The 23,796-nt window shown below is 37.6% G+C and overlaps 1 long non-coding RNA gene across 1 annotated transcript; it reads right to left on the bottom strand.

Annotated features, from left to right (window-relative positions):
* Window positions 1-12,964: 12,964 nt before the first annotated feature.
* LOC115341097 lies at window positions 12,965-16,775 on the bottom strand. The gene is made up of 3 exons (XR_003923280.2): window positions 16,553-16,775; window positions 14,843-14,933; window positions 12,965-13,045 (listed from the first exon to the last, which is right to left on the bottom strand). It is a non-coding gene; the product is annotated as an uncharacterized LOC115341097 (long non-coding RNA).
* Window positions 16,776-23,796: the final 7,021 nt, after the last annotated feature.

Below are 23,796 nucleotides of genomic sequence, written 5' to 3'. Positions count from 1 at the left end.
GTGCCGGGTGGGCAGAGGGGCCTTGCCAGTACTCGAGGGAACCACGAATGTGTGTGTGCTTGTGAACCTGGAGAGTGTCGTGTGTGCTCCTGCGCTAGTGACCGGTCTCCGCCAGCCCAAGAGGAGGACGAGACATGGCTGGCTGTGCTTGTGTTTTACGTGAGCCCTCTGTGAAGGTGCTGCTGAAGGTAGAGCCTTGTCTGTAGCAGTCTCTGTGACCAACCGAGTCAGTGTCCTGCCTGTGTGTGCCTGTCTGTCTCTGGGATACGTGCTGAGCTTCACTACTGGTTGAACCTGCAAACAGGAAAGCTGAAGCCACATCCCTCAGCCTGGGCAGAGACCTCAGGTCCCTGGGTCCCTGAGCTGGGCTCCAGCAGCTGGGCAGGAGAGGTCCTGGGCAGGAGAGGTCCTGGGCAGGAGCAGCCGGAGGAGGTGGCCGTGTTCTAACATCACTTAACAGTTTGGTCCATGAACTGTGCTCAAGACATACACTGGCACAGACAGCCTCCCTTCTACTCTGGAGGTTTGGTACATGTAAGGTAGGCAATCCAGCACCTAATCAGTAGATGCTCCAGTCCTTTTTTGTATTTAGGCCCAAAATGCTTACCTGGGTGCAACTTTGCATATTCCTCCTCTGAACACACCACAAAACAGTTCTTATGCTTTAACTGATGCCTTGACTACAGCAATTGTCCTCACAGTCTATTCAATCCTAGTACGTGTTTACCTCTTCCTTAAAGGAATGGCAATGGTTTCATATCATTAATTACCTGACATACGTGTCAACTCATTTTTCTTTAATTACAGCCTCTCTTTGACTGACTGGATTGCTTGTGTTTCACAGGAGACTTGTGCCTTGTGTGCCAGAAGCTCAGATTTCCCATTCCCCACAAAGATCACTGACCTGTGTATCACTTTCTTTGCCTTTTGATTAGAGTATGGAAAATGCCAAGTTTCTCTGTGTTTATACAGCACCCAGCACAACTGAGTTCTGTTCCATTAAGTACTCTCGTGGTGATTCTGTGTAATATAATTTCCCATTAACATTAATAACAACAAAGACAAATTCTGATGTCTTTTTGAGTTTTATTTTGGTTAAACAACTTAATATCTTTTCCATTTTTATCACCACACATAGGATCTTGTAAAAAGAATATTCAAACATATTTTAAAATATCAAACACAAAATAAATGATTCATTGCACTGGTATACTGTTACTTTTCCTGATACTTTTTTAAATAACACATAAGGAACATTATATTTACTGCATTGTACTTTACTCTTTAATTTTTGTACATTTTCCATATTTTAAATATCGTCTTGTGACAAGCACACCGAAATAATTTTAGATGTTTCCCATTTCTCTTATGCAAGGATTAAACATCATATTTTCTATAGTCAATTTGGCTAACTTGCCACAGATTACCTCAACCAATAGAACATTACAAGCAATGTGTTTGTTGGGATACAAAACTGGCAAAAGAAGAGTACAGATAATTTTTCTTTTTTTTTTTTTTATTATCTACAGAAAGCAGCAATCCACAATCTGTTCTTAAAAAAATGGAAAGCATTTAATTCCCCAGGATGTTGTCAAGGGCTTTTGCTGAACTCCAGTCACTTCTCTTTCATGTTCTGAAGTTTTAATTCATTATAGTCAGACCACAGAAATCAGGCATAATTTCCTCTTGTCTCTCTTCAATATAATTGCATATTTTTAGTAGAAAATTTAATCCTTTTTATCATCATGCTTACCATTTAATTTAATGGACATGAGAATTAGTTCTATTATTACTATTAATATTGTAGTTCTCAAAATTCCCATTTCAGATCTAATATTATTGTAAGATTTTAAAATCATATGTGAAGATGTTAATGTCCTCAAATGCTTACAATCTAAAGCAACAACCAGGCATTTCATACAACTGAACAGATATAATAGAAAATCACTTCTTTCATCATACAGAGTTTTAGTATAAGGCCTATTCTCGTATCACTACCATCCTTCAGCTTGAGAGGGATGGTTCAAAATTGCTTAGGAAAGCATAGGAAATGATCAAGTCAGAAACGCCATCATCTTTTTACAATGAAGAGAAATCAAATCTTTTATATTATGTTTTGCATGCAAAATGGGTGATATTTGGAAGTGGAACTTCACAGTGAAGTTCAGGATGGAACCCCTGTAATAAGGATTTAGGATGATCGTATTGGTACACATAAAACAGAAACTTTCTTTCACTGAAACATCCATCAAAAGCTGAGAGAAGTTTCAACTACCTTTTCAGTGTAAAAATATTATTTTCTATACATCCTTCAACTTCCTGAAAGGAAAATTTACATAATGGTATAACAAATATTATAACCATTTCTGGGTAGAAATTGTGGACAAATATAGATATGTTTTGGATAACAATGTTCTGTTTTGGAATAAAATTCAACTGCTAAGCTTTTTACAATTCATCCATCCTTACCTGAGCAATTATTCATTAGATGTGTTTGGACTGGATTTGCATAAAATTCAGGAACTTACTACTTGCAACAGTTTATTAGAAATACTCTCTGCAACTCCTGCCCTTCAATGCAAATCTGTAATAACTTTTATTGAGAGTATCAAAAGCCACAAATTCTTGCTGTATGATGATAGGGGGCAACTGGGGGGGAGGGGAGGCAGGACACGATGACACGCAGCTGGAAAGCAACTTGGCAGGAAAGGACCTGAAGGTCTTGGTGGACACCTGGTTGAACATGAGCCAGCAATGTGCCCTTGTGGCAAAGGTGAACGGTATCCTGAGCTGCATTAGACAAAGTATTGCCAGCAGGGTGAGGAGGGTGATCCTTCCCTTTTACTCTGTGCTGGTGAGGCCACACCAGGAGTACTCTGTCCAGTTCTGGGCTCCCCAGTACAAGAGAGGCATGGACGTACCGGAAAGAGTCCAACAATGGGCCACAAAGATGATGAAGGTGCTGGAGCATCTCTCCTGTGAGGAAAGGCTGAGAGAGCTGGGACTGTTCAGCCTGGAGAAGAGAAGGCTCAGGGGGATCTCATCAATGTATATAAACACCTGAAGGGAGGGTGCAGAGAGGACAGAGCCAGGCTCTTCTCAGTGCTTCTCAGAGACAGGACCAGAGGCAACGGGCACAAACCGAAACACGGGACGTTCCCTCTGAACGTCAGGAAACACTTTTTCACTGTGGGGGTGACTGAGCACAGGTTGCCCAGGGAGCTTGTGGAGTCTCCATCCTTGGAGATATTCAAAAGCCGTCTGGCCATGGTCCTGGGCAACCAGCTCTAGGCAGCCCTGCTTGAGTAGGGAGTTGGACCAGATGATCCCCAGAGGTCCCTTCCAACATCAACCACTCTGTGATTCTGTGGTGTTGTGGTGAGGAATTAAGGGGGGGGGGGGGGGGGCAATAGTTAGCACAAAGAAAGACCTTCATTTATGCTGTGTCTATAGAAATGCATTTGTTGAAAAAAAAACAGTAAAAGTGCTTTCAGGCTTCGCAACATCTATTTACTTGCTAAACACAAAAAGCTTGTCCCTACTGTATAATTGTATGAAACTAATGTGGTTTTGAATTTAAGGGATCTACACATGTATTTGACCTTAAACATGGAGTTAAGCATTTGCTTAATAGTGACGAGCATACGCTTAAAGTTAAGGACATATGTAATTGCTTTGCCATTCAAAACAAAAACCAAACCAAAACAAACCACTGTGTTATACTGTGTCTTGTTAGGGGCATCGCTCAACAGTTTCTTTTGTGCAACTTCTCTTATTATTTCTGTAGCTATTTTTACATACTGAAAAGCAATGACTGTCAAATATTCTTTATTCTCTGTTTGCCTTTTTTTTCTGTATACAGTTCACTTCACCTGTGCATTTGACTTCATTACAGAAGTTCACTGTGCATGTATGCACTGTGCATATCTTAACACTGCAGAACACTGGAGCAAGGAACGAATACCATTGCTTAATTATTTAGACAGTATTTCTTCAAGATAGTATATTACACCTATGATTTAAATCTGCATCGATTGTCAGTTGATTTTTAAGGTGGTGATAAAAAGCTGAGGCCTGACTGCCCAAAAGAAACTGTCACACTCTTTTCTGATATCTCAAGAATGACACTCAGTTTCCTCTGCTCTGAGAAAACTCACACGTTAAGACTTAAAAATACACTGCCAAAAAATTCTCTGTGTGTGAGGCAAGGGAACTGAATGAAAACGCACCACAGAAGGCAAAGGATAAGCTTCATTTCGGTAGCCTGCAAGTTCTTTCACTGCTGCATTTATTTAACAGAAATACAATTATCATTCTGCACTTGGACCATCCTACAGAAATTTAAAAATAAATATGAATAGCCACATTCTTTGAAAGAACATCATGAAAAGCTGAGGGGGATTTTTGGAAAGATTTAATTCACTGGTATATTTATGGCCTTGTACTATGCTTTGACCATACGCAGCAAGACTTCACCTTTACATTTTTCAGATGAATATTAACTGAAACAAATCAGAAATGAGGACATTTCCACAAAGAAAGGCTGTTATGTCCCTCACTGGCTCTGTAGCTAGGTCATGCATGTAACTTATTAGAGCCCTCTTTCCATCTCTTGGGTGTTTCATTTTAAGTAAGATGGAGAATTATGCACTTGGTAACTGCCGAAGGTCAAAGATAAATATGCAGAGCAGCAGAACATTGTGCAAATATCTAACTGTGCAATCACTGTAGATTTTAAAATAGATTTTCTGTGTCTCTCAGCTGTCTAGGTACATGAAAGTAGTTAAGACAGCAAACAGTTGACACTGACAATCCACTCATTTAGCTTGAGCTACTGCACATAAAGAAGTACTTCTCCAATAAAAGCAAACACAAGCATCTGAACATCTAGTAAAGAGATTGTAGAAGTACCAAATAACCTTGGATTCTTTTCTACCTTTGTAAGACATCAGTAAGCAATTCAAACACGTACTGAGGCATTGGCACTGACACCCTTCTTCTTAGAAATTAATCCATTAGTTTTACAGCACAGTCCATACAATGATACGGTGAAGTTTGTGGATATATGGCATAAGCCTGGCATGCCCTATTTGAAAGAGTCCTGATTAGTATGCAGCTGATCCAGTTTCAAAATGGTATATGTGTTTCCTAATACTGGGAAACCACACTTCTTCAAATCTATCTTCCAAAACCAGAATTACTGAAAAACTCACAATCTTCCCTTTAGTACTCCTCCATATGGAAAGTTTCCATAACAATGTACAACACCAGGCATTTCATATGGATGATAAAGCTGCTGAGAACATTTTGGAAATTCAGTGAAAACATAAAATATTCACTCTTTTGAGTACACAACAAAATAATTCAAATTTTTATTGCCTCTGTGGAGCACATGTTCTTTATAAACCAAAGACAAATTTTCCTACAGAGAAATGAAGGAAACCTCAGGCATGATCATGATTTCTTAAATAAAAGATGAGATAGATTGAATACAAAATATGAAAGACATTAAATCCAATCTTACACATCGTGTCACTAGTTATTAGTCCTTAATCCCATTTCAGAATGTTTGGGTTTTTTTCAGGGTGGGGGGATATTTTTCCCCCCTCAAAAATCCTGTTATACGAGCCTATTTATTTTGCCAATAAATAACATCAAACCTATATTTAGAATGAAAACTCTCTGCTGAAATGTGACTTTTCCATAATTTCGTGGAAAGGCATTTTGGTCCATCTCTCAGAAATGAGTAGGTATGCAAGCACATGCCTGTGATCACAGAAAGCCAAGAACAAAGTTTTGTTACAGGGTCTTTCAAAAATACATGGTCCCTCCCCAACTCAGACTAGCACCATTTTCTGCCTAAATTCTCAATACCTTTAACTGCTCTGCATTCATCTACAGGACATTGCAAAATGGTAGTATGCAGTGATCAGATATCCCCTTACACTAGAACATATAAGCAGGGAAATGGTGGGTCATATGCAATAGGAGAGCATTGCTCCTGCATTACACAGGTATTTTTCTGTTTTTTTGCAGAACTTTGCATCCTCTGCAAATGAGAGAGTAGTGAAAAGGAGCTGGAGGACGAGTTGACCCTTCTCTGCTCTATAGTAGCAAAGAAATGGCAGGAGGAAGATGAAAGGAAACAACAAAAGGATCACTCCTGCAAGGCACAGAGCTTTTGCTGAAGTTTTTGAGTGCTCTTGCTAATCTCAGTTACAAGCGAAAGTGCTCAACAGCAGCGACAGAACTGGGCCTTTAGAGAACTCTAACAATGTAATAGGAAAGATTTGCTAGAAAGAAAACATTTTCATAAATAGGAAAATAGCACACAGGATGGAAAAGGACATGATATTTTGAGAACAATAGTGCCATTACAAGTGACACCAATAAAAAACATTAAGTTGATAGGAGGGGAATGAAACATAATCAGGGCTCAAAACAGTAGGTTTTTCACATATACAATACAAGAGGTGTGTCCCTAGCTTACTCTGTCTACAACATCCAAAATCCAGGGGCATTAATCAATTTAGATTAAAACTGAAAATACCCTTTCTTTTGTGAAGGAGGTACAAACTGATAAAGGACGTGATTCTCCTGTCACATCAGCTCTTCCCATGTTTGACTCTGATGACTTTAATAGGTCAGTTCCTTGTTTGCACTGCTGGCACTGGAAAAAAAGACCGATGCTCAGTAATTCTGTGGGACAGAGTATGCAGACATATTTAACACATAACCATGAGTTGCCATACAGTATCTTTTCCATGAAATTTTTCAGTATGTAACTCTAAGCTTTAGAACACATTATTTATTGGAGATTTGAGATGTGAAGAAAATCCTTGCAATCCGCATTTTAAAAGGGAGACGTGCTGCAGGACAGAATCCAGTTGTGGGTCTCAATAATGTCTTGAATATTCATTGTATGTGGTGAAAGCAGCAAGGCAAATATCAGGGCATTTGACATAAGTTTTCTATGTCTCTCATCTTTTTCACTCAAGGCAGCCTCACTCCTGTGAATAGAATAACATTTGGATAAAGAGCTCATTGAAGATTGCAATGAGCCTGGTTTTCTGGAATGGAAGAAAAAAATTGCTCTCATGAATAGATCTTTTTCTAAGAAGGTCTCAGGTTACTTCCCCTTTCTGTTGAGCTAGTGAGTGTCACAAAATGAGTCACCTTGATCCAGGCAGTCGGGTTTCACTGGCCCAGTAAATAACGTGCTTTAACCATTCTGTGACTATAAGGGACATATAGCAAGATGTAGGTCCTTATTAGTCATTCAAGTGAATTTCAGCAAAAAATATGTTCTCTCAGTATTTGCAAAGAGATATGTTAGCAAGCTAACATGATATTTCCCTTGGTTTATTTTGTATCTGTTCAGCAAATAGGTGTAGAATAAAACTGTTGCTTGCATTTGAAAAAGGAAATACAAACTTTTAATTTACAGAACACTTCAGTCTGATTCTCTTAAGAGTATTAGCCTGTGACGATTCTTAATCAAACCTCCCAGAGGGTACAAATAAACCCATGACTTCAGCAGACTATGTGGGTCTTCCTACAGACAGTAGTCTGGATGGAATCCACTTGTAATTGCTGAATATTTTGGGTATCTTGCATTTCTAATTCTGACCAACTTGAGAACACATGAGAACAAGATACTTTAGAATTGCAGATACCTAGTCTAAATCATGTGGAGGCAACAACCAGAAACTGATATCTAATGATAGTTGTAGTCACTTGGGATTATTTATTATGTTAATAATTCTAGCCACTTAATCCTACCATTTCAGGACAGATTCATTTTGACTACTTTTACTACTTACTACTTACCCACTTATTATATCTATCCACTTACCACTATCTGTGTAGGTTCTTGTAGAGTCAATGGAGAGAAAATGGATAACCATACCTTAGATCAGATATTTAGTTAGTGCTTTAAAACCAGCTCTTTAATTTATCCCTCCATTCAAGGGTGTTTATTCTCTAAGTGATGCAAATACATTTCATGTGTCATTTTCTTCAAGTGCTCACTGAATGTTATGCTTTTCTAATGTTATGCTTCTTTTTCTGGGAACTGTGATTTGATCACAGCTAAGCAGAGGGATACTCAGCTATGTTATATGCCTGCATTGCAAGAGAATGTGTTTTTCAAAATCTGTTGCCAAAAATATTCTTCTGATACATTCTTCCCTTTTTATATCTATGCTAAATTAAAGAATGTAGTGACAAGTGTAGCATATAACCAAAGCTTGTCATGTCGAGCATATTAAATAGTAAGCTGTTTCTTAGGGCCATGCAATGTTATTAAAACATTACAGGAATAATAAAAAGCATACTTTTGTGGGAAGAAGAAGAGTTAGGGTATCATGGAATTTATAGAGGATTTTTTTACTTAGAAAATTATAATTTTAGGAACTTTTAAATTCTTTACTCTTCTTTTCTTCATGTGGATTTAAATCTTTTCATCTATTCTTTTACCAAAGTGATTTTGGCATATATTACCAAATATATGCCTGATAATTTAATTATTTTAGTTTTCTCATGAATTAAATGCACTAAAAATAAATGCAGTTTTAAAGTCAGTATCTCATATTTAGATTTTTTTCAGCATTTTGCTGAGATGCTTGATTAATTTAAAAATCTACTCTGAATGCATGTATCCTTTAGTCATTCCAAATGGCTACTCTTTGTTCTCTTTGAAGAGAGTCTCTTGTAGTTAGTGGAGAAAACAGGGGGTTTGTGTTATATAATTTATCAAATCTATTTTAAATGTCAACTTCAGTAAGAGATGTATCATCCCCAAACTCCATTGACTATATTAACTAAGATGGCTCATTCAGATATAGACATCTGTGTCTTTCAGTGCTTGTTATGATGAACTGAGAAGTGTCTCTGGCATATTAAACATAGATACAGCCTAAGGCCTTATTTTTCCAGTAGTATTGAACTGTAAGATTCTGAAAATACTGACCTGCAATCTCAGAAAATATTTTCAGCTCTTGTACATGGTATATATCTAAACCACTAGTCTTGCTTTTCATTTCACAATACTTTTAAGACCAAACTTTTTCTCTTTGGCTTGACAACAAAAGTTTCATTCATCTTCTCTCTTATATAGCGAACTATGCTTCACATTAATCTTCCCAATGCTCACCAGCTCAAACAAAATGGAGCTGCTGAGTATTCCAGGTACTGTCCCAGCCCTTGATTTGACCACATCATGTTCATTGTACCTTTCCATTTGCATCCTCTTTGGGGCACATACTTGAAGTTTTTTGTTATCTCCCCTTCCTTTCTTTACATTGCCTTTTTTACTTCCTGTTTTCCCTCTGATTCCAGTTTTGGTATCTTCTCAGGTATCCATAGTGCTCCTCAGACTTAAATGCTCTTTTATTTCATAAAGCTCAAGAAGAGCTAGTGAAACCACTGACTTCAGTACTGCAACTCACTGAAGTAATAGAAAACATTTTTCTGTAAGAAGAGCTGGAAAATTTAGTCTGTTTTTCTTCCCCAGTTTTGCAAAATCTCCCCAGATCTCAAACATTCTCATAGTGGTTCCTTAATTCAAATTTGATTTTGAAAATTGCTATTCATCTGTTTTACATACGTTTTAAAATAATGTATTTTAGTTAGTTATAGGAGAAAGGGGTTATGGATAAGTGTAGAAGGCTTATCCTGCTATGGATTATGTCTATGGGCATAAACAAGATGATGGATATTCTAAGATATTTTAATATTAAAATAAAAGGAAACTTAGTCAGGCAACCAGAGAGGGTAACCAAGAAAGTATTTGTCTACTGGTATCTCCTGTTACTTGGATCTCATTGCATGCTTTATTATCTTACCCCTTTCCTACCATCATCTCCCCTTTCTGCTTCTCTGTCTTTTTTGATTTTACACCCTTCAGACCAGATATGAGTTAAAGCTAACTTTAATGTTCTGTGCTAACATCATGCTTTGAAGGAGCTTAGCATATTTTAAGTATTATTGCATCAGAGGTATATGATAACTGCTAATAATAATGAGAAAGAAATACATGAATGAATATGAGTTTCTCATCAAGAATGTTTTATAATACAAACAGTAAACAAAAAAAATTAATAGAGCTTGAAAATAACAGCTTTAACAAGCAGATGGCTTAAACCATTGAAACAGACTTGCTATATTATGAAAATGCAAGAATAACAGAAGTTACAATTACTAAATTAATAAAATCAGACTATTTGTTTAAAATATGCTATCATTAACATAGTAACATTGTTATTAATTTATTAGTCAAACCAGCAATAGCAACAGTAATAATACAAATTGCCTTCCATCAAATCAGTCAATATACTATACAAAGTTCAGAATCTCTATAGTACAGGCCTTTATTACCTCAAGATTTCATATCATAGAATCCAGGTAGAGGGATTTCCTTAAGCATTATCATCTCATGTATTCCATGTCAGGAATAGATAGAACAGCAGGGTACAATCCATCATGAGCTAAATTATCACAATACTTAACCAATGCTATTGTTGATATTTTGTTAAAACTTTCAGGAAATCCTGTAAAATTATGATGATACCTGGAATACAACATGGGTTTTGCACCCCATGATTGATACATCTTTGTCAAACCTAACGAAGATCAAATAAAACAAGTTTCTTACATATTCAGTTAAGGATTGACATTATCTAAATTCATTGCAAAAATGGAGGAACTGGAATATTTCAGATTAATTAGTCTGATGATCGTCTATTATTGCACAATTTGGAAAGCGCTAAATTCCTTGCAATCATATTAAAATCATATTGCCAATTACTTGCAATCATAAAAACCCCACATATTTTCTTCTTTCCTATTACAGAGACATATGTTTGTCATTTAGAGCTTAATTTGTTGCTGCTTTATTCCTCTTTTACAGTACTACAACTCTAATGAAAGGAAATTAAAATAACACATTTTGCTTCAGCACAGTTCTCAAATACGTGCCTAAATTTCAGCAGTCAAGTAAATATCATGCTGAATCAGAATCTTTATTCTCAGAGTCTCCTGACTCAAAGGTAGTCTTTAAAAAAATTCCACTTTGGAAAAAGTACAAGCTAAAAGCAATGCATATTATTGGATGCTTTCAGAAAGAGAGTAAATCTATTGCAGTCTCGGGGAAATCAATCGCTGTGAGTTGCTGCCATACTTGCCCCCTTGCAGCTCATAACACATGCTAAGCCCAAGTGGTCAAGCACATTGTACTGCTCACAAGAGATGTTTGAGAACATTGTCACATGTAGAAAAACAGTAGAATATTAAACATTCTGCATCAACCCTGTTTTTTGGAAAATAAACACAGTTCTTTGTGTAAGGAAGATACAAGTTTGGTAACTTGTGGCACAATCGAAGAGGCTGAGCAAAAATGATTGCTGAATATTGCATGAACTTACAAATGTGGCACAAGAGCATCAGTGTAGCAGCAAAAAGACTTAACCTTTAAGATTGAAGGAATTTAAACTCCTTCTCATTTTACTACTTATTTTTTATATTTCTAATAATTGCTTTACTCTTTCCCATGTTTCTTCTCCTACTTTCTCCCTCTGATGCAGTTGACTCCTGGCTCTGGATTTTGTACGTATATACATATATGTAAACAAACTCACAGACATGATTCATTCTACCATGTGATGAGATTCTTTGTTATGGAAACTAAACGGACCATTCTTTTCATCATGATTGTTATTTAAGTCTTAGGAACCTGGAAAAAATAATCACATGTTCTGTAGTTCAATACTTCTGTGTAAAGTGGACCCCCACTTGAGAACAGAAACAGAAAGATGTCTGACTGGAACTATAGTTTAAAATTATCATGGATTCAGATTATATTGCTGCCAAGGTACCACATAGATTGACCATTTCAAGTGTTTGCTTTGCCAGTCCAGCAATCTAGACATGAAAGCACATAAACAACTGTAATCTCCCAACAAAAATCTAACAACAAAGGATTAAACCGGAATGAACCAACGTATGTGTATTTCAAGTAATCAGTCGGGTGCTTTTTTTAATTAAATATAACTCGTTGGGCCTGAGGTTCTTGCTTTATGCCACTCCGAGGGAGACTAAGAACTCCAGAACTATTAATCTGAAAGCTTCCCTTTATTTTATGAATATTTTTATCTGACACACTCAGTTCTGAGTGCACATAAGAATTGTAAGGCACATACAGGAACTAGTTATCACTTTAAAAATAACATAAATGGTAGAAGAACATCTATTTTCCAAACCCTTGTGGGCTGCATGTGATGGTCAAACACACACACATACATATGCATGTTACCTACCTGAGGTCCTGATGGCCTGCAGCAGTTCTGCCTTCCATTGACTAGTGGGTTATATCAATGTCAAGGAAGCATTTGTAATAGTTAAGCTCTGAGATGAAGCCAGATGACAAAAATAAATCAATTGTATTAACCATAGAAGCAAGAGGGTTTTAGAAATAAAATTGGCAAATAAAGTTTTGACACGTAGAGCAGAGAGTGGAAATTAGCTCCTCATCACACATCAGTGTGAGAGGAAGCAAAAGAGTTGCATAGCCCAAAGTTGAAAAAGAACATTTTGTGTACTGTAATACATAGAAACGTAGACTCATAGAATCTGTTCCGCCTGCAGATGGATGAGGAGCCAACTGAGAGCTTATAGATAAGGATTAAAGAGAAGGCAGGTAAGAGTGACACTGTAGTGGGTGTCTGCTATAGGCCAGCTGACCAGGAAGAACAAGTGGATGAGGCTCTCTACAGACAAATAGGAGGAGCCTCATGTTCACAGGCCCTGGTCCTCATGGAGGACTTCAACTATTTCAGTATCTGCTGGAGGGACAACATAGCAACATAAGCAATCCAGGAGGTTCCTGGAAAACATCGATGACAAATTCCTCCTCCAAGTGATAGAGGAGCCAACAAGGAGAGGTGTTCTGCTGGACCTCATACTCACCAACAAGGAGGAGCTCAGTGGGGTTGTGAAGGTCAAAAGCATCCTCAGCTGCAGTGGCCATGAGATTGTGGAGTTCAGGAACCTGTAGAGAGACAGAAGTGTAAAAAGCAAGCTCACAGCCCTGGAATTCAGGAGAGTGGATTTTGGCCTCTTCAAAGATCTGCTGGGAAAAGTCTCTTGGGATAAGACCCTGGAGGGAAGATGGGCCCAAGGAAGCTGGTTAATATTCAAGGATTACCTCTTCTAAGCTCAAGAGCTGTCCATCCCAATGAGTCAGACAAAAATGCCAGGAGGCCTGCATGGATGAACAAAGAGCTCCTAGCCAAACTCAGACACAAAAAGGAAGCATACAGAGGATGGAAGCAAGGATGTGTAACCTGTGAGGAATGCAGAGAGATTATCTGAGGATCCAGAGATGAGGTTAGGAAAGGTAAAACCCAACTAGAATTGAATCTGACAAGAGATGGCAAATGATCTGGCAAAGACAAGAATGGTTTCTATAAGTACTTAGGGGACAAAAGGAAGTCTAGGGAAAATGTGGGCCCACTGCTGAGACAGGGAACCCGGATACACAGGACATGGAAAAGGCTGTGGTACTGAATTCCTTTTTTGCCTCAGTCTTTGCTAGAAAAAATACCCTTCAGGGATCCCAGGTTCCAGAGACCAGAGGAAAAGTCTGGAGCAAGGAAGATATACCCTTGGTAGAAGAGAATGAGGTCAGGGAGTACTTAAGCAAAGTGGATATGCATGAGACCATGGGCCTGGATGGGAGGCAGTCACAAGCCCTGAGGTTGCTGGCTGATGTCATTACGAGACCACTCTTTATAAATCTTTGATTGATCATAGTGGCTAGAAGAAGTGCCCAAAGACTGGAAAAAAGCAAATGTCACTCCTATCTTCAAGAAGGGCAAGAAGGAAAACCCAGGGAACTTTAGGTCAATCAGCCCCACCTTGATCCCTGGGAAGGTGATGGAGCAGCTAATCCTGGAAATCATTTCTGGGCAGATGAAAGGCAAGAATATCATCAGGAGTAGTCAGCTGGATTCACCAACAGGAAGTCATGCTTGACCAAATTCTGTGATGAAATTACTGGCCTGGTAGATGAGGGAAATGCAGTGGATATTGTCTACCTGGAATTCAGTAAGGCTTTGCTGTTGATGTGTGGACTGGATGAAGAGACAGTAAGATGGACTGATGTCTAGCAAAATGGCCAAACCCAAAATATCATGATCAGTGGCACAAAGACTAGTTGGAGGCCAATAACAAGTGGTGTAACCTAGAGGTCAATAGTGGATCTGATACTGTTCAACATCTTCATTAATGACCTGGATGATGGGCCAGTGTCCCCCAGCAAGTTTGCTGATGACACAAAACTGGGAGGAGTGGCTGACACATCACTGGGAGGAGTGATGTCATCCAGAGGGACCTTGACAGGCTGGAGAAATGGGCTGAGAGGAGCCTCATGAGGTTCAAAAAGGGGAAGTTCTGCACCTGGGGAGGAACAACCCTGTGCAAGAATACATGCTGGGGGACACCCAGCTGGAAAGCAGCTCTGCAGAGAAGGACCTGGAGGCCCTGGTGGACAACACCTGACCATGAGTCAGCAACATGCCCTTAGCAAAGAGGGCCACCTGCCTGTTGGGTTGCATTATGCGGAGCATTGCCAACATCAAGGGTCGTGATCCACAAGTTGAAACATATGAAGGATGTAGACCAGTTATCCAACCATGTCTTTTGAATTTGGCTGTACAGATACTACAGGAGACTGTGCCAAATATCTTGCTAAAATCAAGGTAAATCCCATCCACTGCTCTCCCCTCATCCTCAGAGCTAGTCACCTCATCATAGAGGGCAATCAGATTGGTCAGATATGACTTACCCTTGGTCATGCTGGTTGTTCCCAGTTGTCCAGTCCCTCATGTGCTTGGCCACAGCTTCTAGGAACATTTGCTTCTTAACATTCCTGGAGACTGAAGATAAGCTAGTCATTATCCACTTTTCTTTTGTCAGGGTAAGCTTGGTGTCTGCCTTCTTCTATCCATTAGGAACTTTTTCCAGTCATCATAAACTTTTGAAAATGATAAAAAGTAGGCTCACAACTCTATCAAACAACTTCCTCAGCACCCTTGGATTCATGTTATCTGGTCCCATGGACTTGTGTATGCTCGCCTTGCTTAAGTGGTTCTTAACTTGATCTTCCTCTAATGTGGGTAATGCTTCACTCCTACAGACTGTCACCAGCCGCAGAAAACTGGGAAGCTGAGGGTATACCTTAACAGCAAAAATGTCACTTCTTTTAGAAATTGTAAGGGAAAAAAAAAATGAAGAAAACAAACTGGTGCACAGATTGTGTTTATTCTGCATGATTATACTCTGCCATGTGAGAGTCATCACAGCAGTTAAAGGTGTAAAGAATCTACATCCAAAAATGAATTTGTGCTGTAAAAGAATGAAAATAAATGTAACCAGTACAATTAGTGGACTCATTGCACATCATCCTTATTTTGGCATGCATCTCTTTAATTACATTATGCAAAACAAAGGCAATCACAGAGGTGACAGATTCTTATCCTTCAGACTCTGTTCTACTTGGCATAAATCACTGTACTTTTAAATGTTTAGAGGTAAAGATCTCCTAGACAATGATCATTTGCTATAACTTAAAGGAGAAAAATCAAAATGATTACTCTTATTTTAGCTTTTTTTCTGCTTTCATAACCACTATGTGCTAATTAAAAACTGTTCTGAGTAGAGTAGACAGTGTGGAGAGACATTCAAATCTTCAATATATAAATCTATTGATAATGGTCAAGAATATCACTTGGGTGAAAATCCCTCCTTTGACAGCTTATTGCCAAATACAGCAAATATGTCAAAAGGCTGAGAATAATGATGAGAAATGAACCTTTCTAAAGCCACTGGAATTCGGATCCAATTTTTGTCTTCCACTGTCATCCTCTCACATATTCTTGCTTTTTGCTTTTGTGAAGAAGCTTCCTTAGCATTCTCAAGGTTGATTCAGTTTAGGACTTATCATATATAGGCAGTACTTTTTCAAGGAATTAATTAGGTAAAGAGAGTAGTTTTCATGATTATTTCCAGAAAATTATTTTTTTAAGCCAGAGGTGGCTAAAAAAAAAAAAAAAAATCCTGCAGAAAATGCTGTTTTCTTGTAATCAAAGATGTTTTGCAGAAATTTGCCTTATTGGTCATAAAATCAGTGTCAAAGGGAAGCCTTTTGACTTTCTCCTTCATATCACTAGTGTAAAAACTTTTCATTTCAGTACTGTCAAAATATTTTGTTTCACGTTTATTACTTCATATTCATTTTATATCTGAACATATCTTTTATTTTTTCAGAACCAAATCTTTCATGTTTCTGAACAGATCTTTTTTGCTGCAAATTTCATTCCATAAAAAGACTTAAGTTTGAGCTGTTCATTCCAACTTGCAACAAAAGAGCATACAAAACCAGAAGCTTGAGGTTTTTGCTTGGTCTATTTACCACCACTTCATGCCTAACAAATATTTGGAAAAATATATATTTCAAATTTTTCTCAGCTGGCAGCAGGGAGACATGTAGCCTTACCTTCATTCTCACTTCATCCTTCCCTGTACTCACATTCCACTACTGTGTAGATTTGTAGATGTACCAGAAAGCCTTAGTGTTCAGCAGTTACAACCTTTAGGATCTGTCTAGCTGTCTAAGGTTTAGTGATGTTACCTATGCCTGTGGGGTTTCTAAACAATTGTCACTTTCCTAGTGAACTACAATTAAATACAATTTGCTGGAGAAGGACTAGCACCATTCCTATGGCCATTATAGTCAGGGGTTTTGATATCATTCCAGGAAACCTTGCCACTGACAGATTGCTGATAGTTCTGGGAATAAAGTTCAGCTCCAGTACACTGGGCTTCCCAATACCTTAATGAAATTCCTGGAAGTGCCTTTTTTAGACAGAAGTGCTTAACACAACGATGTAAAAACAGGAAAATGCAAGTAACATAGCTGAAATATAGACATGTTTTTGCAAGTGCCTCAAAGTTCAGGGACATAATACTGAGAATGCCACTAATCTATCTCCACATCAGTAGCTTGTCTTCTAAATGCAAAAATGTATCTGAAAACAAAGGCATTACAGACTCATCCATCAGTCACAGAAATATTCAAGCCAATAACTTAGCTTTTCTAGATAGATTATATTAGCATTTTCTGAACATCTGCACACATCAAAGGCTTATGTGATGTATCCTCACTGCACTCTTACAAGTTAACAAAATTCTGCTTCACCATTTTGCTGCTGGGGAGTTAAACCATAATGATGAGGCACTAGGCACTGGTCCCCCATTAAAGCATTTATGTATGATGGTATTCACTGTTCACAGCACATATGTCTCTCACATACTGGAAACTACTGAAATCCACATCAGCTTGAAAGCTGCAGAAGTGAGAGATTCATCACAGGGCTCTAGTATCTTGGGTGTGTACCCAAACATTGAGGCATGCATAAAATATAGCTACTGACCTGTTACGATTTGTGGTGCCAACTCAATTAGGAGTACCTTAAGGATGGGTACTAGGCCATCTCTTGCTTGGAAGATACAGAGGAAATGCCTATGTTTCGGCTCCACCAAGGCTTAAGGCTCATAGCTGTTCACCATCTCCAAATATAGATGATTCCAGGCATAGTTTGAAAAATGCAATTTTATTCACTGGTTGATAACTAAATTGAACATGGAAATTCTCATCTGAGCCCTATCAAGCTTAGGTATCTGGTCAAAGGCAACCAGCTATGCATACTACAAAGAAAAGATTTGAACCAGTATCTCGGATCTAAAGAAAGTATCTTCACACTGCTAGATCAGACATCCTAACAATGTTTACATGCTGAATAATTCTACCATGGCAAAATGTCTGCTGCCACCTGAAATATATTTTCAGAGAAGGATTCTGAAAAAATCAGATATCTGCGTAATCAGAGTGACATGTTCACAGATGGAGAGAAAGAATGCTGTGTGCAATTTGCTGCTGCAGTAAAGTATGGTGCAAAGAGGACTATTAAGGGAACTATCACACAGAAGACTGAGGAACAGAACAACATAAACATCTTGCAGACTGGCCTCAAAAAGACTTAAGTTGGCCCCACCCACAAGGTTAAATTCAGAAGAGGTGTCAAGTATGGTAAGGAGAAGTCTGGTAGGAACTTTTTGTCTCAGAAAATATTCCTCTCCTTGGAAGAGACACCCAAGAAAAGCTTGATATTTTTATCTTCCTGTTCAGGGAGCAGGAAAGCTGATGAGGCAGGCAGACTCACACACAAGGCGAACAGGAAGAGCTGTGCAAAGTAGCCCAGTGCTTATAGCTTGTGTTCTTTTAACTTATTTTGCAAGAAGATATTCCTGTTTTTCTGTCCTGTCCATCTAACAATATGGTGAACATTATTTGACACTTGCATAGCATGTGAATTTAAAAATCTCTGTACTTTGCTATTTTTATCACCTGTAACTTTAATGTATATGTCTTAAGTTCAGTGTGTACAACTATATAGATGCATCCACAGAAATGAATCAATCATTCTGGGGAGGGCTGAGGACCAGGAACATTAACTGAGACCATGTAAATAGTTTTGCCAAATGAAGAGCCCCAAGTAACTCAGTCACAGAGAGATGGGGAGTGAAAGCCAGATTCTGATCCCAAGACACAGTTCCGGTCAATGGAAAGTGCTGAATGGGATATTTCTTACGGAAAGGCCATTTGTGAAACATCACAGTGGGGGTTTTTATTAGCTCTTTGAAGGGAATCAGGCATCTCCCTTCTCTGACAAAGTGCCCAAAACCCTACCTACTTAATCATACTGCATTGGTTCATAATTAGAAGCTTTCTCTTGCAGTCATAGTAATTGCATGAGGTTTTTTTGTTTGTTTTCCATTGGTGTTATAAGCACAGACCAAAAATCTTTTGGGAAATTTTAGGGACAAATGAAACAGGTGAATAACTTCTCCACCAGTACTTCACATTAGTCTCCACTGTTTCCACAATTTTAGCTCTAGGTGAGGCTTTGTTGAATTCTGTCTATATATATCTTTATTGAGCCTGGAATTCAGTATAGTAAAAGTCTGATGAAACTAGTTTACTTTTTAAGGAGTAAAGTCAATGCTTTCATACCTATCCTTGTATTTTATATAGCCAGAGAAACCCTTAATAGATGTGCTAAGTTCTTTAAAAAATGATGTTGGAAGAGGTAAAGGAATGTTCATGAATAGATAATTAAATTTAGGGACTATAGTCATTTTAATTATATTTACTTTGCTAATCAGAGACATTGGGAGTTGCATCCATTTATTGAGGGCTTGACAGGTTTTATCTAAGAGCATTTTATAATTAAGATCATATATTAACTCCTTGCTTGAGGTAATAAATATTCCTAGGTTATTTAACATGGAAAGTAAGGTCTGTTACTCAGCTGAAAGTAGGCAGAGCATACAGAGCATATTTTGGAGGAATAATTTTGTACAGGACAAGCTCCCTCCCCCACCCACTCCAATTAAATCTAAGGTTTAAAAGAGAAAAAAAATCTTTGTTTAGCATTTTGGGTTGGAGGAACAGAGGACTAGAGAAAAATCCTTCTATGTATTAGTTTGACCTAAATTAATATTAATTTTCTTTATTTTACAATGTGTTTCTAGAAGCCCAGCAGCTTCTAGAATCTAACGGAAAATTAATAATTTTGTCAGGAGAAAAAAATCCTCTCTTTTCTTTTTTCTTTTTTTTTTTCTGATGTCCTGCCTTGCCACACATTCAGAAATATGACAAAAGTTGACAGAGTCAGTGGTGCAAAACTGCCCAAATCACTTAGTTTGTTGGAGGATAGAAATATTCATGCAGGGAATCCACTTGTGTTTAACTTTGCACCAGTGTTCCATTATTGCCCACAGCCACGTTGCACATATTTGTAGAAATGAAGTGTTTATTTTTTTGATTGTACTAATGCTATTCCAGAATGAAATTCCACACCTCAAATATTTCTTCTTTCTTCTTGCTGGATCCCCTGATGCATTTTACTATCACATATGATGACTATAAGGGCCATAGAAAAATTTAGGGATCCCAGTAGGAATGAACCCAAATTTACTGAACCAGATTCACACAGTACAAACCAGCTGTTTGCATGGAGATTGCATTAGTGTAATCTGTCCTAAGGGGTGAGAGGACACCTGGCTCCTCCCATGAACTGACTGTGTAGCTGCTGTAAATTCCAGTCTCAGTGATACAAGTCAGGGACGTAACCCACTAGACTATTCTTCCTAAAACCAATATCAACCAACTAAGCTCACATTCCTGATTCTTAATCTGAAAAACTGGAGTGCAAAGAAGAGGATATTCCACTCTCTCTGTGTTTGGTTTTTTTGAAATACTAAAAGTCCTTCATAGTTTGGAAGTGGAAGTTTGATTGATTACAACTGTCCCTTTGTTCCTCTCAACACGTTATTGTGCAAATTTGTAAGGCAGGCAGGTAATACACACTCCTACTGTTCTGGTACTTGCATCTCTCTGTCGCGAAAGTACACATACATAAGCCATCAGCAGTTTGAGCATAGCTATACACAGATGTTGACGTGTGCATACAATATGAATGTTAATATCTTAACAACCATATTTCAAACAGCAGCAATAGTGAAGTGTCATTTTAACATTTTTAGTAGCTGTCCTTGAACGATATTTTTGTGCTGTGCTCTCACCAGAGTCCTTTCCAGTTGATTGCTTTCCCCCTGCCCCAAACACAGCACTCCATAATATGTACCACTGAGAAATGAAATGGTGATATAAACACTAATATGCATACTCTTGGATAGAGTAGTGCTTTGGGTATACAAATATGCCTTTCTAGCACAGATTTGAGGCTAATTAAATATCAGTTGTGTTATAAAACAGTCTCAGGATCATTCTGCCTGTAAGTGTTATCAAGACTTTTTAAAGCTCTCGAAGTGGCACTAAACAGAGGAACATACGCATTTAAGCACTGTTCTCTTTTTCCGATTTTCTACTGAGGTGTCCTGGTTATTTAATTTTTAGAAAAAAAGATTGCAGTGGGTATTCCTTCCTTGAACACACTTTGCAGCCGTCCAGCTTTAATTGGCAAATTCTACTAAGAAAAAATTAGCAGAGTGGTGAACAAGCACCAGAAGAGAAGCAGTAGTGTTAGAGCCTTGATAAGCATGTTGAGAAACAGCTGATTATTAGTAGTTCACAAAAATCTTTCAGATCTTCATTCTTCAGTGTTGTGAAAGGAAGTATTTTGCTAAGACCCTAATGAGTCACTTGCAAAGCACATGGAACGGAGCTTATACCTTGCTGGTAATGCACACACATGAATTCTTTAGCACTGTTATTGTCATGGAAGATTAATAATTCAAGGATAAATGTATTGCTTTAATATTGCTCTTCCCTTGATATTCACTTAATAAAAACACAAATCATTGAGTGTTAGTATAACACAACAAATATTTAACACTAACTTTCAAGCTTATTGTTCCCTGGTGATTTTACCAAGGAGAATAATGCCTGAGAGAATTTATACATGATATGGCCTATCAGGAGTGTAAAAATGCCTCAGACTGAGAAAAAAAAATTAATATCTGCCTATATGTTAAAGAAAAAAAAAAGGTGGATTGCATAGGTAAGAAAGACTATAATTCTTCTCTGGCTATTTTTAGAATTGTTTAGTAGGAGGAATTTTAAAAACATATGTACTTCCATAGCAGCTTTTGGCCATATCAAACCATTGATTTTAAAGCAGAATTCAGATTACTACGAAGGTATTATATTACATTCTGCTTTTACATTTTTGTCCTCTTTAATGCCCTGTCCATTTATCTTTTTTTTTTTAATTTAGCCAATAAAGACCCAGGATATTATTTCCCATTGAAAGCCATGGTGTTTGTGAGAGCAGAAAGGCAGTCTTCTAAAAGAACTATAAATCATCAGTGTTAATCTTGTAAAATAATTAATATTTTACAGGATATTAATATGATAGAGGCAATAAAACTCAATAAAATTTTCCTAATTACCTTACATCTTTTGCATTTTGAATTATACTAAGTTTCCAAAATATAAGAAATGTTTTCTGTATAAGAATAATATTCTATGACATATCATTACAATCAGTGCTGTTTCCTTCTTTAACATCCTACTTCTCATTAGGTTAAAACGTTATTCAGATTTGATATTTCTTACAATAAACTTTGCTTTATGGGGTTTAACAGAACCTGGAATAATAAAGTAAATCAATCCCCAACACAGCTCTGTGATATTGTACAAACTTTATACCTTTCCTCTGGTGTTCTGTTTAAACAAAAAGAAGTCCAAAAAATCCTTGCCTCCCCTCTAACTGTCTTAAGATAAATATTACCCACTGGAGACACGGAATGAAAAGCCAGTAGTACAGTCCATGTAAAGAAGACAATTTGGGGTGCTGCGTTGCATGGGTTTTCTTTTTTTTTTTTTTTTTTTTAACTGTTAATACAGATATGAATGAACAGATTGTGTCTTATGAAAGGACTGGTACATGTTCATCTCAGTATTTCCACCCTTTAAGGAAGGACTATAAGTGAAAAAAAGTAAAATAATTTATCAATTTTCTTTAGCATTTATGCTTCAAACATACAGTGATATATTCATTTGAAGAAAATTACCAGGTTCATATATATGTTTCATAGGTATATGGTATAGCATTACAATATGGTATGCTTTGTATGCCATAGCCAGGTTGAAGCCAAAGATGGATTGAACACTTGAGTCACACATTGCAATATTATATATTTCAATCCCTCTCCAATAAGAAGGTAATTCAGTTAAGTACCACTATAAACTTTATGCCACATTAAACCAGGACCTTCACCACATACAGTAAAACTGAGATCAAGTTCAGGTAAAGAGAAACTCTTGCAGGGATGAGGATTTTTCTCAAGATGTAATGCCGGAGAGACCTTATTTGCTTCATTATGACTGAGTACCTGTCTGACATTAAGTGCATGGTCAGTGTTCTACAGCTAGAATTGCTGTACTTTTAGTACCTCTTCATTGACTTGGCTGATACACTATGCATGTGCAGGCACAAAAGAAAGGTAAAGCTCTTCCATGGACAATTAACTATATTACTCTGCTTTTCATGCTATAGTAGCTATGTTACTTCACACTGTTCAAACATTCTCAGGAAGTTATCATTTTGCCTTTTAAAAAACAGTTGGCCTTATTATTTTTAAGCCCTTCTCATACTGAAATTTATTTCTGGCCCTTAAGTCATTAATTCTTAAGTCAGCCTAGACAGATATAAGTATTGCTGCAACTACTTTACAGTTAAAGAAACTGAGCTAAAGGCTCAGCTTAAGGTGAACAGCCTGAATTGCAGAGATGCTGTTACTCAGATATTACATTAGCTCCTGAAAACAATGGAAAGTGTAAGTGCAACTTCTGAAAGGCTATAAGTGAGTCGCCTGAGGCTACAGAACCGATCATTATTTGGGGTGGGGTTAGAGTACCTTTACTCACAGGAAGATGAAACCTTACTGTTTATGAATAACGCATGGCTCATGTTCAGTATTTCTGTCAGGAAATCTTACAGCACTGAACAAAGGGTGCCAGTGTAATTCTTCACATTTTATAAATGACAAAACAGAAAATCAAGAAAGGGCCAGTCATGTCTTAGTATACCCACCCGACTGAGGGTGGACTATAGGTCCCTTGAGTAATTTGACTGTTACAAAGTACTGACAACCTTAAAGAAACTGTCAAGGGAAGTAGTAAAGTGATGACATTCAGTAGGTTTATGCAGT

This window comes from Aquila chrysaetos, chromosome 5 (genome assembly GCF_900496995.4).
Source record: "Aquila chrysaetos chrysaetos chromosome 5, bAquChr1.4, whole genome shotgun sequence".
Taxonomy (NCBI): Eukaryota; Metazoa; Chordata; class Aves; order Accipitriformes; family Accipitridae; genus Aquila; species Aquila chrysaetos.
The sequence above is the reverse complement of the archived record's forward strand: the minus strand, read 5'-3'. Positions and strand labels throughout refer to the sequence as shown.